At 42.7% G+C, this 12,996-nt stretch overlaps 1 protein-coding gene across 6 annotated transcripts in view; it reads left to right on the top strand.

Annotated features, from left to right (window-relative positions):
* Positions 1 to 5,171: 5,171 nt before the first annotated feature.
* Positions 5,172 to 12,996, top strand: part of CHRM2 (cholinergic receptor muscarinic 2) — a 153,197-nt gene continuing 145,372 nt past the window's right edge. For 2 of the 6 annotated variants that reach the window (XM_025379869.1, XM_025379873.1), the window contains exons 1-2: positions 5,172 to 5,547; positions 5,816 to 5,973. The gene's annotated coding sequence lies outside the window, so the exon portion shown is untranslated. Of the gene's footprint in view, positions 5,548 to 5,639; positions 5,729 to 5,815; positions 5,974 to 12,996 lie in introns of those variants that run through there. The other 4 variants (XM_025379874.1, XM_025379872.1, XM_025379870.1 and 1 more) reach the window with 2 other exon arrangements.

Genomic DNA, 12,996 nt, shown 5'->3' on the forward strand with positions numbered 1-12,996 from the left:
GGCAGTTTGTTTATGTGAGACTTGCTCAAGAAAGAAATTTGTCCAGGATTTGCTATCAAGTGAGAGAAACTGTCTACTCCATATTCTGTCATAATAAAAGGGGAGAACCTTGTGTCACCTCTGGACCTCTCAAGGTAGATTCAGAGTGCTTGTTATTGAAGACATTCAGTGACTGCCAATAACACATGCTTATTGCACATCCTTTCAAAAACCAATTCAATTTCTAGAAAAACATTTGCCAATAAAAGCCTTGTAGGAATGGAACACACACAGTAACTTTGCCTAGGACCTTGCCTCATTCCTTTCTGCAGGTATTTATGAAATACTGCCCATGAGATTTTGTAAATGAGGTCCTTAAGCCTAACACCCCATCACTTTGCTGGTGAAATAATGAAGAAAAGACAGAATTTGTCTTAGGCACAGTAAATCACAGAATGGTTTAGAGTATGCTTCCTTGGACACAGTGCTAGGGGAGTGTGTTTTTAAAGTGAAAAGATCTATATGAAGTGATATTACAGTATCAAACACACTCAGTTAAGTCTTACTTAGCAACATGCTGCTTTTGCATCACAATTATTCCAGTCACTCTCAAGAAACAGAGGTAGGTCAAATTTAATCAGGAAGTTGTCCAATGTTGTGATGGCATCCAGGATTTATTTCTTTAGAATGTGTTAGCATTTCCAGCTTTTCCCTTTAGTTAGCTTAAGAAATTGGTATGTTGTATGATCTGAGAAATTATGTGAATTCCCATGAGTAAGTGCAGGTTTCTCTACAGACTCAAAAGATTTTAAGTATTCCTAGATGACTCTTCCCTGCATGAAAAGTTACTGATTCAAATAATCTGAGACCTCATGCATATAGAAGAGTGTCATAAGACGTTCACTTTGAATTTGCTAGAATCTTATCTTCATCTGAGATTCCAGGATTTAACTTTGCCTGTAAAAAGGGGAAATTTAGGCTGTTTGTTAAAATATACACTGAGGTAGTTGTTGTTGAAACTTTCAAGTTCACCCTGTCTTAGAGGTTCACTTCTGAAGCAGCACTCAGCTTACCTCCTAATAGGAGGTAACACATACACTAAATGCTTCTCTAAGGAAACAAGCATCCCATGTGACCTTTTCCTTCCGTATTCTTAGCACTGATTTATCACAATTGCAGCTGTTTAGCATTTTGCAGGGTGGTTCAGTGCCCCTCCCATCTCTGCTTTTTCTCCCTTCTTCATAGTCCCTGTCTGCAAAAGAGCTCTGTATTTTAAATATTTTATACTCAGCAGCAGTAAATGTTTTCAGGCATTGGGTAACACTATCACTGCTATGAGAGAAAAGAGTTGAAAACATCTGTGATGCCAAACTTCATGAAAAAGAAAAAAAAATAACAAAGCATTGTTTGTCACACTGTCACTAAACATTATCCCTCAGAATCAGTCCTATTTGTATATGAAAACTTCAATTGCAGGGTCTGAAAAAGAAAAGCTCAGGATTTTCTAGAATGAAAAGAGATCATCTTTTTAAGCTAAAGAATAGAAGCTTTTAAATTACTCTCTGGGAAGGTCTATAGGAAAAAATAAATAATTCTAGGAAGAATAATGTGTATATTATGAAACTATTATTAAGATTTCAGAACAGTAAGAGACAACTGAAGAACCCATTGTAAGTAGTGATTGTCGTTTAGTGGAGATCTACTTTTAACCCAGGATTGTTATATTTCAAACTGAGGTCAAGGAAAAGAAAGGTTCCTTTGGCATCCATCAGAAATCAGCCCACCTTTTCCAAAGCTCCTGCTGATAAATACTGTGCTTCTCTTATTCAACTCTTAAACAGTCTGTGTGAGTAGAAGATGAAGGACAAGGCAAGATCTGCTCTTGGCTCATTTTCCCAATACAGGCAAAGCCCTCACCTTCATTTTCTTGGTCCCTTGAAAATAGAAAAAAAAATTTTTAAATGTTATGACGGCCATACCTGGTGGGAAATCACTGGAGTTGAACTTGTCACCCTCTTAATCCACTTATGATGAGAGAGTGCTGATTTGTGCATCTAATTACTGAAGCCTAATTATTGCTGCAGTGAAATCAATGTGGCATGATAAATATGCACCACATTCCCAGGAATGAGACCTGTGGTTCCCCTTCTTCTCACGTTAGTGGTGACCTTATTTATAATCTTATTCAAACACAAGCTTTGTCAAAGATTGAAAGTCACCCTTTACAGGCATTGAGAGCTCTTCAGTGTGTGCCTAAAACTAGCATCATGAAGTTGTAGGTAATGAAGTTTGGCTTAATAAGTAGAAATTATTAATTTATTAGAGTTCTTTGAGGTGGAAAATAGGAATGTAGATTTAAAAAAATCTCATAGATGCATTTTACAAAGTATTTAAAAAGCAGTTTTGAAAATGTTCCACACCAGCTGGTGCGGTGGCTCATGTCTATAATCCCAGCACTTTAGGAGGCCAAGGAGGGCTGATCACTTGAGGTCAGGAGTTGGAGACCATCCTGGCCAACATGATGAAACCCTGTATCTACAAAAAATACAAAAACAGCTGGGCGCAGTGGCAGGTGCCTGTAATCCCAGCTACTTGGGAGGCTGAGGCAGTAGAATTGCTTGAACCTGGGAGGCAGAGGTTGCAGTGAGCCCAAAATCATGCTACTGCACTCCGGCCTGGGCGACGGAGTGAGACTCTGTCTCACGAAAAACAAACAAATGAAAATGTTCCACACCAAGAGTTACTAGTCATGTAAATGCTATTCCTTGGGTGGGGGAGTATTCTTTCTTTTTTTCCTCAGAAAATTAACTGGCATAAGAGATGAAAATAAAACACTCAGAATACACTTGATCATTTCTTGTATCAAAACAGAAACTAGAAGAAGAAAAGAATTGAGTTCCCTGGGGTCAGAGTGCTGATGGATTATGTTTACCATGTTAATTATATGATGTTGATGAGTATTATGGTTTGCATTGTCAAGAATCACTCCTTAATACTCTGTTTCAGTAGGTCACAGGTGTGACCCAAGAACCTGTATTTTTCAGTCTTGATTGACAGTGTTATATTTATAGCTAATTTGCTACGTGCCACGTGCTCTTTTAAGAATTTCACATGAATTACTTCTATTATCCCTCCTACCAACCCCCACATGTATATTATACCCATTTTATGGTTTAAGAAGCTGAGGCAAAGAAAAGTTAAGCAATTTCTCCCAAATCACAGTGAATGGCAGAGTCACAAGTCTATATAAAGATGTGTTCTAAGTGATGACCTAGAAAAAGAAAATGGACATAATTGATGACTGTTTGCTAAAAATGATTCTTCCCTGTGCAGCTCCTCTCCAAAAGACCTTAAGTATACTGACTTCTATTAAACATAGCACTTCAGTCACCCACAGATTCTGTTTTATTGAGGTTTAAGAAAAATATTCATTTGCTTTCATTGATTATTTATTTTGTTGCTTAATTTGGAATGTGTAGTTTTATTAGTAAAAGGGGGCTTAGTGTTCTTAATGATGTAAAGGAACAAAAGAGTAACAAATCACTGGGTTTTCCTGTCTGTTGCTCATCAGGGATCTATTTCTCCTCACTATTTTGCTTTCATGGGTGTGTGTCTGTGAGTGTTCCAAAAGACTCAAGCAGCTTCATGGGTTTATGGAGGCTCAGTAGACAGAAATAATGGAGTAAAAAAGGAAAATGTGAATTCATTCTGAAAAGAGTGTCTAAGAGAGGAGAAATGACAAAATCAGATATTTAATGTAGTGGAACAAATGCTGGGAGAGGCTAAGAACAAGACTTAGCAGGGCTGTTTTGATTTTCTCACAGGTATCTTATAATCACCCAGTGATGGTGGGATGTGAGTATGGAGGTTGAAGGCAGAGACACAGTATTATAAAGCTATATTTTAGGATGACTTCAATCAAGCAAAATCAACTTTGTGTCAGGTCCTACTTGGTGATAGCTATGAGTTAACAAAAAGGGCAGAAGCTTTCAGCTACAGCATTTCCATTTATCAATAAATTTACATTGCTATAAAATTAATCATTAGATTGTCAACTGTTACATAGATGTTTCATATGAAGTGTCTTTTCTTGTCAATAGGAATAGAAGCCTATAAAAACACAGGAGCGGTGGATTTTGCTATTCTGGATGCCCTTTAATACCTAGCAAAGCCCTGGACATCAAGAACTTAACAACTTAATTGACTATATTATATTATATCAATGTATCTTTAACTTGCTCTTTGGCTATCCCTGTGACCCAAAAAGTGATATGTCCAATTCTGGGCTATTTAATTTAAAGTTTCCACTTCTTGCTCTTTATTTGATTGAAGTTGGATGAGAGAAAATAAAGCCTATGTAATATATAATATATCGATGTTATAGTCACATACACATATGCCTTTACAAAAGCAAGTTTTGGCCTCAGCTACACTTTAGAATCCTATCATTGTACTTTTGTCAAATGAGGTTAGTATCTAAAAACTAATGGATACAATTATTGGAAGAAATTTCTCATTAAAATAAAGGAATAAACATCAGAGGCAGGTCTGAACACAGAAAGTTTGCATCCTAATTTTTTTTCATGGAGATCACAAATTCCCTGAGGCATCAAACATATATATATATATATTCTGTGTGTATGTGTGTGTACATATATATATATTCTGTATATATATATATATTTGTGTGTGTGTGTGTGTGTGTGTATTCTGTAGTCTACTGCCCATTAGGTGAAGAAAACATGGTCACTGTCTCATGTTTAAAATAAGAGAAAAAAAATTACTTCTCCTTCGAATACATTTGTCAACGCTCCAAAGAAATAAACAATATGTGAATAGTTCAGTACAATTATATATTTACAAAGCATAGGGGATTTAGTCTAACATTTTCCCACCTGAATAAACTGAGCTTAAGTATCTCCGACAATCAAAAGGCAATACTGCGTTCTTCCCAATATGCCATGTCACCTTTGTAGCACTCACATACTTGCAGGGAAGGGACTCGGGGTTGGGGGTGGTTCTGATGTAGAAATTGCAGATGGAGAGCTGGGCTCTGGGGATGGAAATGGAGAGGAGCGAAAAAGAGCCTGGAGAAAAGGCTGTCATATTTGCTCAGAAGAACCGCCAAATCAGAGAGCACAGAAGATTTCATTGGGGGAGAGCCTTCAACAGCAACTAATCCTGTCATACTGAAAGAAAATTGTAAATGTTCTCTCCAGAAACTGTCCGTCCATTGCAGCTAATCGAACACATACGCACGAATACAGACACGCTCTCCTGCTGTACTAAAGGAGCCCGGGCGCAAAGACCTAGGGAGCGCGCGCGGGCGCACACACACACACACACACACACACACACACACTCACACGCTCCAGGCTGCCGGTTGGCCAGAGCCTGGCAATCGCAGATTTCACCAGGAAATCGCCGAGATACTGGAATAGGTGTTGCCTCCCCAAAACTAATTCCTACTTCCCCAAGCACTTTGGTGAAGAAATGAATCCAACCCAGCTCGCCGAGGCATCCAGGTCTCCGTTCTATTTTGGTCTCCAGGCTCTTCGTGAAAGCCAGGTTTGAAAGTCTTGTTTGCTTCTCCTTTAGTGGTTTGGCGTGGAGGGCGGGGGAAGCGTCAATTTAACTCCAGTCTAAACCACGAACAGGTCACAGACTAGCCAAGCGGCTGAGACGAGTGTGGGGTGCGTGACTCTGCCTGCAAGCGCGCCAGCCCCGCAGCTCTCGCCAGAGCCTTTGGGTCGGTTCTCTCCCGCCTCTCCCGCCTCTCCCGCCCCACCCCTCCAGTGTCTCGGCATCAACTAATCTTTTCCTTTTCTTTTGCAAGATCAAGGGAGAAAGAGAACCGGCGGCTGGCCTCGGACTCTAACCGGTGCGCAGCTCCAGCCCGGGCGGATCGGCCCTGAACCCACAAAGGGCTCCTCGCTCCTTCAAGCCTCCACCACCTCGCAGCCGGGGAGGCAACTGGAGCGAAACCAGCGACAGGTAAGGGCCCCGCGCTGTGCAGCTCTCCGCTTACCCACTCCGAGGACCCTGGCACCAGGGGGTCTCTCCCTTCATATCCCCCCAAACCGGACGCTCAGGGGTCGGGGCTTGGGGGAATTGGAGGGAGGTCCTCCCCACGTGCAGATTCTCAAACGGAAACTTTGGATCCTGGGGCTTGGAGGGTTGGGGGCAGTGATGGCGGGTATGGAAGGAAGGGGCAAATGAGGCACAGCGCGGGGCGGGGTACCCCTACGATTCCGAGGGTCACTGAGTCCAGCCGAATGTGGCGAAAGCAGCCTCGGAGCCGCGCTGTCCCGGCATCGTTCCCAACAGCCCCCCATTCCCTCTACTGTTGCCGCCCCCCCTCCCGCCACCCACTCCAGATGCGGCCATGGACAAGACAAGGAGAGCTTCGTCCCTCCCGCCCCTCGGGTTCCTTCCTGCTGGGGTCTGACCGCGTCTTCTGTGCGTGTGGGATGGAGGCCCGGCTCGCCCGGGCTCCAGGCTGTCCCCCGGCTCCGCTTTCGAAGCAGCCCTCGGGCGCTGGAGAGGTTTCCCATTGCGGTCTCCGGGTCATGGCCAAGGAGGAGAAGCATTAAGAATGGGGGAAAGGGTCCCAAGACAAAGGAGAGGAAAGCATTCTGCAATCCTATTCTATTTTAGCCCCTCGCAGGAGCTAGACTGTCCGCCGTGGCTAGGGGACAAGGTCTCAGCCCGAAGCTCATGAGGTACCAGACTGTGCCTGGGCTTTGCCACCTAACTCACAACGGGTCCTGAACCGCCCCGGTAGTCCCCGGGGTCGTAGATTGGGGACCGCTGTACGCCTCCCCCCTCCCCCCAAGAATGTCCCTTGCAGTCCGCACCTGAGGTCCCAGGCAATCGCCCCTAACTTGTAGCTCTCGGACCCGGACAGGTGAGGTCCATGCCTGGTACCGGTAGACGCGCAGAAATTCCACCTATGCGCGCTGCCGGGCGCCCCTGGGGCCCCTCACGGGGTAAGTAGAGACTCCTCCGGGAGAGGTGAAAATTCCCCATAATTAAGAACACACACGGCGGCACACCCTTTGCCTCCGTCGGCCTCCAGCACCCGCATCCCTTTCTCTATCTTCCTGCTCATCGCCGACCTCGAGGTTGCCCCGAGACACAAAATTGTCCCAGGCAGAGTCCACCGACCCGCCAGTCCCTGGCGATGTTGTCAAGGCTCTTGCATATACGGAAATACCAGCAGGGAGGGTCGCCAGGGGCAGAGAGGCTGGAGGAGAGCAGAGAATTGGAGGTAAACGCGTAAAGCCAGCAGAACTGTCGGTGGACATTTCACCCAGACCGCCCTCCCGCATCCTTAGGTGAGTTCACCGCCACAGCACGTCTGTGACGGCGGCCACCCAGGGCTCCAAGTCTTCCAGCCCCAGCGCCGCGAGCCAAGAAGAATGCGGCGCCTCCCACTCCTCAAGCTCCGGAATCCCCCACATTGACTTTCTATTTCCCTTTCTTCTTTTCTTTTTTGTTTGTTTTGTTTTTCCTGCTCTTTTCTTAGCGCTGGGTGGCAGTGGGTATGTGGCAGCCGTGTGATTTGCCCTTCCCCTAGTACACGCAGCCAGAGACACAAGCACACAACGACCAGTCCCCACGCTCTGCCACACGCCCTCCAGAGCTCTGGCGCGCAGCCCCTGCTCCACAGCTCGGGGCGCCTGCAGCCACCGCCAGGGTCATGGCCATGGCCCAAGGAGGGCTCAGAGGGTGGAGAGGGGAGTCAACCTAGACTCCAGAGAGAAACCTCGGGACAACCCTAAAGGCCTTCTGAAAACTGGAACTGGGTTAGGCACGGGGGGTGAGAGACTCTGGGGAAAACCGGCCGGGCTTGCGGAGCCCTGAGGGCTCCTGCGGCTGCAGCGCTGCAGACCGCCCCTGTCTCGCCCCGCCCCGCCGCTGGGCGTCCCCGCCAGCAGCCCACCCGCGGGCGGCAGCTTTTCTCCATCCTGCCCAGGGAAGTTCGATGCCTGGTGCTGGGATGCGCCAGCGCTTCTCTTCGCTTCTGACAATCCTGTCGTTTCCGATTGAGGGGGCTCTCAAAATGAAGCTTTTAATAAACTCCAGAGTAATGAACTCGGGATTGTGCGGCAAAGGCCGCGCATTGCAATTTGTGAGCAATCGATAAAAATGTGGAACCATATGATAGGAAATATACGCATTTTCATTGATAAGAAAAAAATAGAGATGATGATATCTTTAAACACAAGCCACAAACAGGCATACCTGTGCCATTATTGGGGAGGTAATAATAAAGGCACTGATGATCACAGAAGTAAAAACAGTTGACTTGGCCAAGAGACAATTTTAAGCTGGGAACTGTAGTCGGCTGCAGTTCAGAAAGTGGACTTTTGAGACTTGTCAAACGAATGGAAGAATTTTGTGCCAACAATGTCCCAGCTTTGCAGGCTTGGCAGCTGAGGACTCAGAAGTAATAAATTAATGCCAGGTGAATTGTTATTGTTATTACTATTATCAATAATGTGTTCTAGGTTGCAGCAATACAATAGATAAGCAACTTCCTATTGACTCTATTTGTTTTTCTGGGCTAGACAATAATGCCAATTAAAACTTAAAAAATTTAAGCTGACCCTAAAAAGAGGTGAGAACTCCAGTCAAATTTGTTTACCATTTTAAAATAAAGTTCTGTGAATGAGGTGGGATGGGAATGGGGGAAAGTTTTGGGACTCCAAATTCCCAGAGCTAGACTGCCTGAAAGATGCTTCGTTTTCCTATAAAATAAAGAGGATGTTTGTTTGCAGAAGGGTGCTTGAGGGTGCCTGGAGGCAAACTGGAGTGAGCAAATAGGCATATTTGAATACTGTCATAGTTCCAGTAAAAGGGAACCCAAAGGGCATGTTTTCAGCTCTCAACTAACTTCAGAGACAGATGTGGAAAGAACTAGCAGGTCAAATACCAGTAAAAGTCCCTTTGGAGTGAGTTCCCACAGTCGCTCAATTTTGGGAGGCTGAGACTGTTGTCTTCATGTCAAAAAACAAACAAAAAAACTATATTGCTCTAAATTGGCCCTATCCCCTTCATTGCCCAGAAAGTCCATGTAGTCAAGCATCCGGATGTGTCTTTACTGGACAATTTTCCAATTGCAATTCCAATTCCAGAGCAGCCATTCCCAGGGCCAATAGGAATGGGTGGTTTCAGAAGTCCAAAGAAAACAACAGTCCCAGTCTGCTGGCAGGTGGGGAAGGCACAAAAAGCATGAATGACCTGTCTTCAATGGAAGCTAGGTTGGCTAATTAGGAGTCATATGTCTCTCTGACCCGCAACAATGAGTAAATTTAAAGCAAGGACAAAAGAGGGAGAAGAGGAGAAATTAGAATAAAAAGGAAATGAAGAGGGAATGGACCAGAGACAAATGAGGGCAAGAATCTGTGGGTATATCAATAATTGTGCTGGATTCAAACTCCATCACTGATGTCAGTCTTTGTTTAGACTATGCATATGTGAGCGAACCCCTTCTATTATCCTCACATGACCACCCAGACACCATTCTCAATCCTGCCTTAAACTTTTCCCACTTTACTCAATAGGATAGAGGCTGACAGAAACATTTTGCCACACAGTTCTCTTGAAGAACTGTTTTCCTTATTTAAACTTATATTTGACTTGCTTGAGATTTTATGACATGGACTCCCTGTGGCATAGTTCTCAATAGACTCCTATGTATCGAATACCACCAATGTCTACCTTGTGACTACTAACAACCCGCTTTTGTTTCCTGCACCCACTATGCCCACCTTTGGTTCATTGAGCAGGCGTCAGGACTTCTCTCATTTAAGATAAATGGCAGAAGTGTACTGATTGCATGTCCCACAGCTCAGCTGGCCTATGTGGTGGAGGTGGTGTGTGGGGAAAGAGATGCAAGTCTTTCCTTAGACAGGTATTTTTGCTGAATATGTTCTAAGTCCTTGGCATTATTCTAAGCATTTTCCCATATGATATTTTCTGTTTTGTCAGTTGCTTTAGACTCTGACTTAAAATACAGCCAGGCATACCTAAGAAACATATTAGATCTTTGTTGAATGAGTTAATACAGCAATCAATTTTCTCATTTTATCACTGCAACAATCCTATGTAGTAGATGTTATTTTCCACAGGAAGAAACCAGCATTCAGAGGGGTCTGATAATGACCCAAGACGATACAGCTAGTAAGTTGCAGCCCCTGGATTCAAACACAAGCTTGTTGGACTCCACAGTCTTAGTTCTTATAGTGTGTCGATTGGCTCTCTATAAATAGCTGTGGCACTTGTTTTCCCTGTGTTTGGGGAAAACAAAAGTGTGGCATTCAGAAGTTCAATGATGTTCTCCCCATCTGTTAATTCAACTTTGCATGTTTTTGTTAGATCCCCTAAACCTCAAGCAAAGAAGATGCAGAGCTGAGTAGGTTCTTAGTTGGCATGTGCTTGTTTTGTTTAGTCAGTGATTGCCTCTGTCAGAGGTAAACAAGGGCACCAAAATTTTGGCAGATGCCATTTTCACCTCTCAACAATACTAAGACATTACTAAACAGAAGTTCTTTTGTCTGATGCAAAGTGATAAAAGATAAGTTTGATACCATTCAGCTGAGCTCATGATAGGAAGCAGATCAAGAGACTTTTTCAAGGTGACACAGCTAACCAAGAACTGCATAAGAACACACACATCCCAGTCCCAGTCTAGTTGTCTCTTCATTCTTTCATGCTAAATGAGTTCTCTTTTTCTATAAGATTGTTGGCACTTAGGATTCTGAATTTCAATGGCTCCATTTAATTTTAATTAGTATTTACTATCCACATGTGCTTTGAAAAGTATAATGTTACTTTGTAAACTGCTATTAGCAAAGAATGAAGTAGGTTCCAGTTGGTTTGCCTCTTTCCACTCTTTATATATCTTTGTCTTACTTTATTTATTTCTCTTTTTTTTCTTCACATGTTCTAGCTCCTTCTTTTATACTATGACCTAAATATACAATCATCTTAACTGGTGCTGTTACCATGGTAATGTTTCATGGTAGATAAGGGTACACACTAAAAACTCGGTTTTCTCAGTTTCTTTCATTAGTAATGGAATTCCTCCTGTCTCTCTGTCTCTCTTTTTTTTCTCTCCCTGTCTTCCCCCATGCCCCCTGCCTCTCTCTCTGCCCCCTTCCCTCTCCCCTCTTCCCTCCCAAATCCAAGCTTTCACTGAATGATGCCCTCTGGTGTTCAATAACTGGAAGCACATTGGATTGGATAGGACAAGGACATCCTTTTTAAAGCTTAGGGAGAATTTCAATTTCAATCAAAAATTCAACTGGACCTAAGCAAGAAGGACTTTGAATTAATATGTTTTTAAGCAAAGAGATTAGTAGAATACATTTGTTGTCTGGGCATGTCAAATGTTGTTTACTATGTATACAGTTATGGCAAAGGGGTGGGAAGGATATTTATATCCTTACATGTTTAACATTGTTATGAAAATGTTCTTATGGAAGACAAAGAGATGCCACTGAGATATCCCTGGGAGGATAGTCAGAATATTTTGTACATTTAAGTCTTTAAGACTTCTAAATGGAAGTTTTCTATCTTTAGAATGGAAACATTTTTCTTGCTGGAGATATATATATATGTATACATATGCATATATACATATACATATATACACACACACACATGCATAATATATATAGGTATATATATACACACACACACATACACATGAGAAAGAAAAACAGAGTGGAGATATTTGTTAGATGAGAAACGCAGAAGTTTTACTCTTACTTAACATGATTGTGTGAATAATCATCTCAAGCTGCACATTTTTATTAATCCCTAAATACATGGCAAACTAGAAGTGAGGTTGATATGATATAAACATATCTTCTTTCTTTCTCACTCCAAATTCCACCGCTGCCCTCTCATCAGTCCCCAGGTTAAATCTGTTCCCTGAGAGGCTTCCCTAGAATCCATCCCCCTCTTTCCATCCAGGCATCTCTTCAGACCTTTCGCACCTCTCACATGAACTATCACCAGAGCCACATGCTTCGAACCGGCCTCCCACTCTCCAGTCTTTCTCTAGTACAAGCTACTCCTCACACTGCCAAAGTGACCTTTCTAAAATGCAAATCTGAACATGTCATTCTCCTGTTAAAAATTCTTCAGTGTTTCTCAACTGTCTGGGATAAACCCTGAAATCAAATCCACATAAGAGCTTCCATAGCTGCTCAGAGCTGTTTTGCCAACCGTCTTTCTCCCAGGCATTTCTTCATCCTCCCAGTGCACAAGGAGAGAATCCATATGCATAGCTGAGTGTACATATACATAGTGTAGTGTAATGACTGGTACGGTGTACATGCTAAATAACTACTGGCCAATATATTTATTTCCCCTTTATTCTCCTCCTCCTCTGCCTCCTCTTCATGGAATTTATTATTATTACCAACAGGTAATGATAAGCTTCACACTTATAATCTAGCCCTTCCTCAAACTAATAATAATACTCATGAAAAGGTATGATATAATATGATGAATTTAATGAAGATTTTATATCCTCTATCTCATTTAATCTTTCACAGCCAGGTGCCTCACCTGGCACCCACTAGGTGCTCAGTATATGCCTGTTATTTTTATATGCCTAATCATTATAATAATAATGACATTTTTGGCCCTTATTATTCATAGCAATGTGTTTCGGAAGGTGAAGTCATGGGTATTTGTATTTTAAAAAACAAATTATTTACAAAAGGAGTTAACTTATAAAAATGCTAGGCAACTTGGATGGTTTTATCTGGTGCTGGTAGTAGAGTAACAGCTAGAACTTGTTAGGGATACATTTGAGGTGAGAATAGAGGCCATATTTTATAAATGATGGCAATATTCACTTAAATTTGTATCTTTATCTTATCTTTAAAAAGAAACCAAATGCCCTGATGTTTCCAAATAACACAATTAAGTGGAATTTTTAAAATCACTTTCTATTTTCAAAATAATTTTACTATTTTATTGCATAGTGTGCCACCC

Source organism: Theropithecus gelada, chromosome 3 (assembly GCF_003255815.1).
Source record: "Theropithecus gelada isolate Dixy chromosome 3, Tgel_1.0, whole genome shotgun sequence".
In the NCBI taxonomy this organism is placed as follows: domain Eukaryota; kingdom Metazoa; phylum Chordata; class Mammalia; order Primates; family Cercopithecidae; genus Theropithecus; species Theropithecus gelada.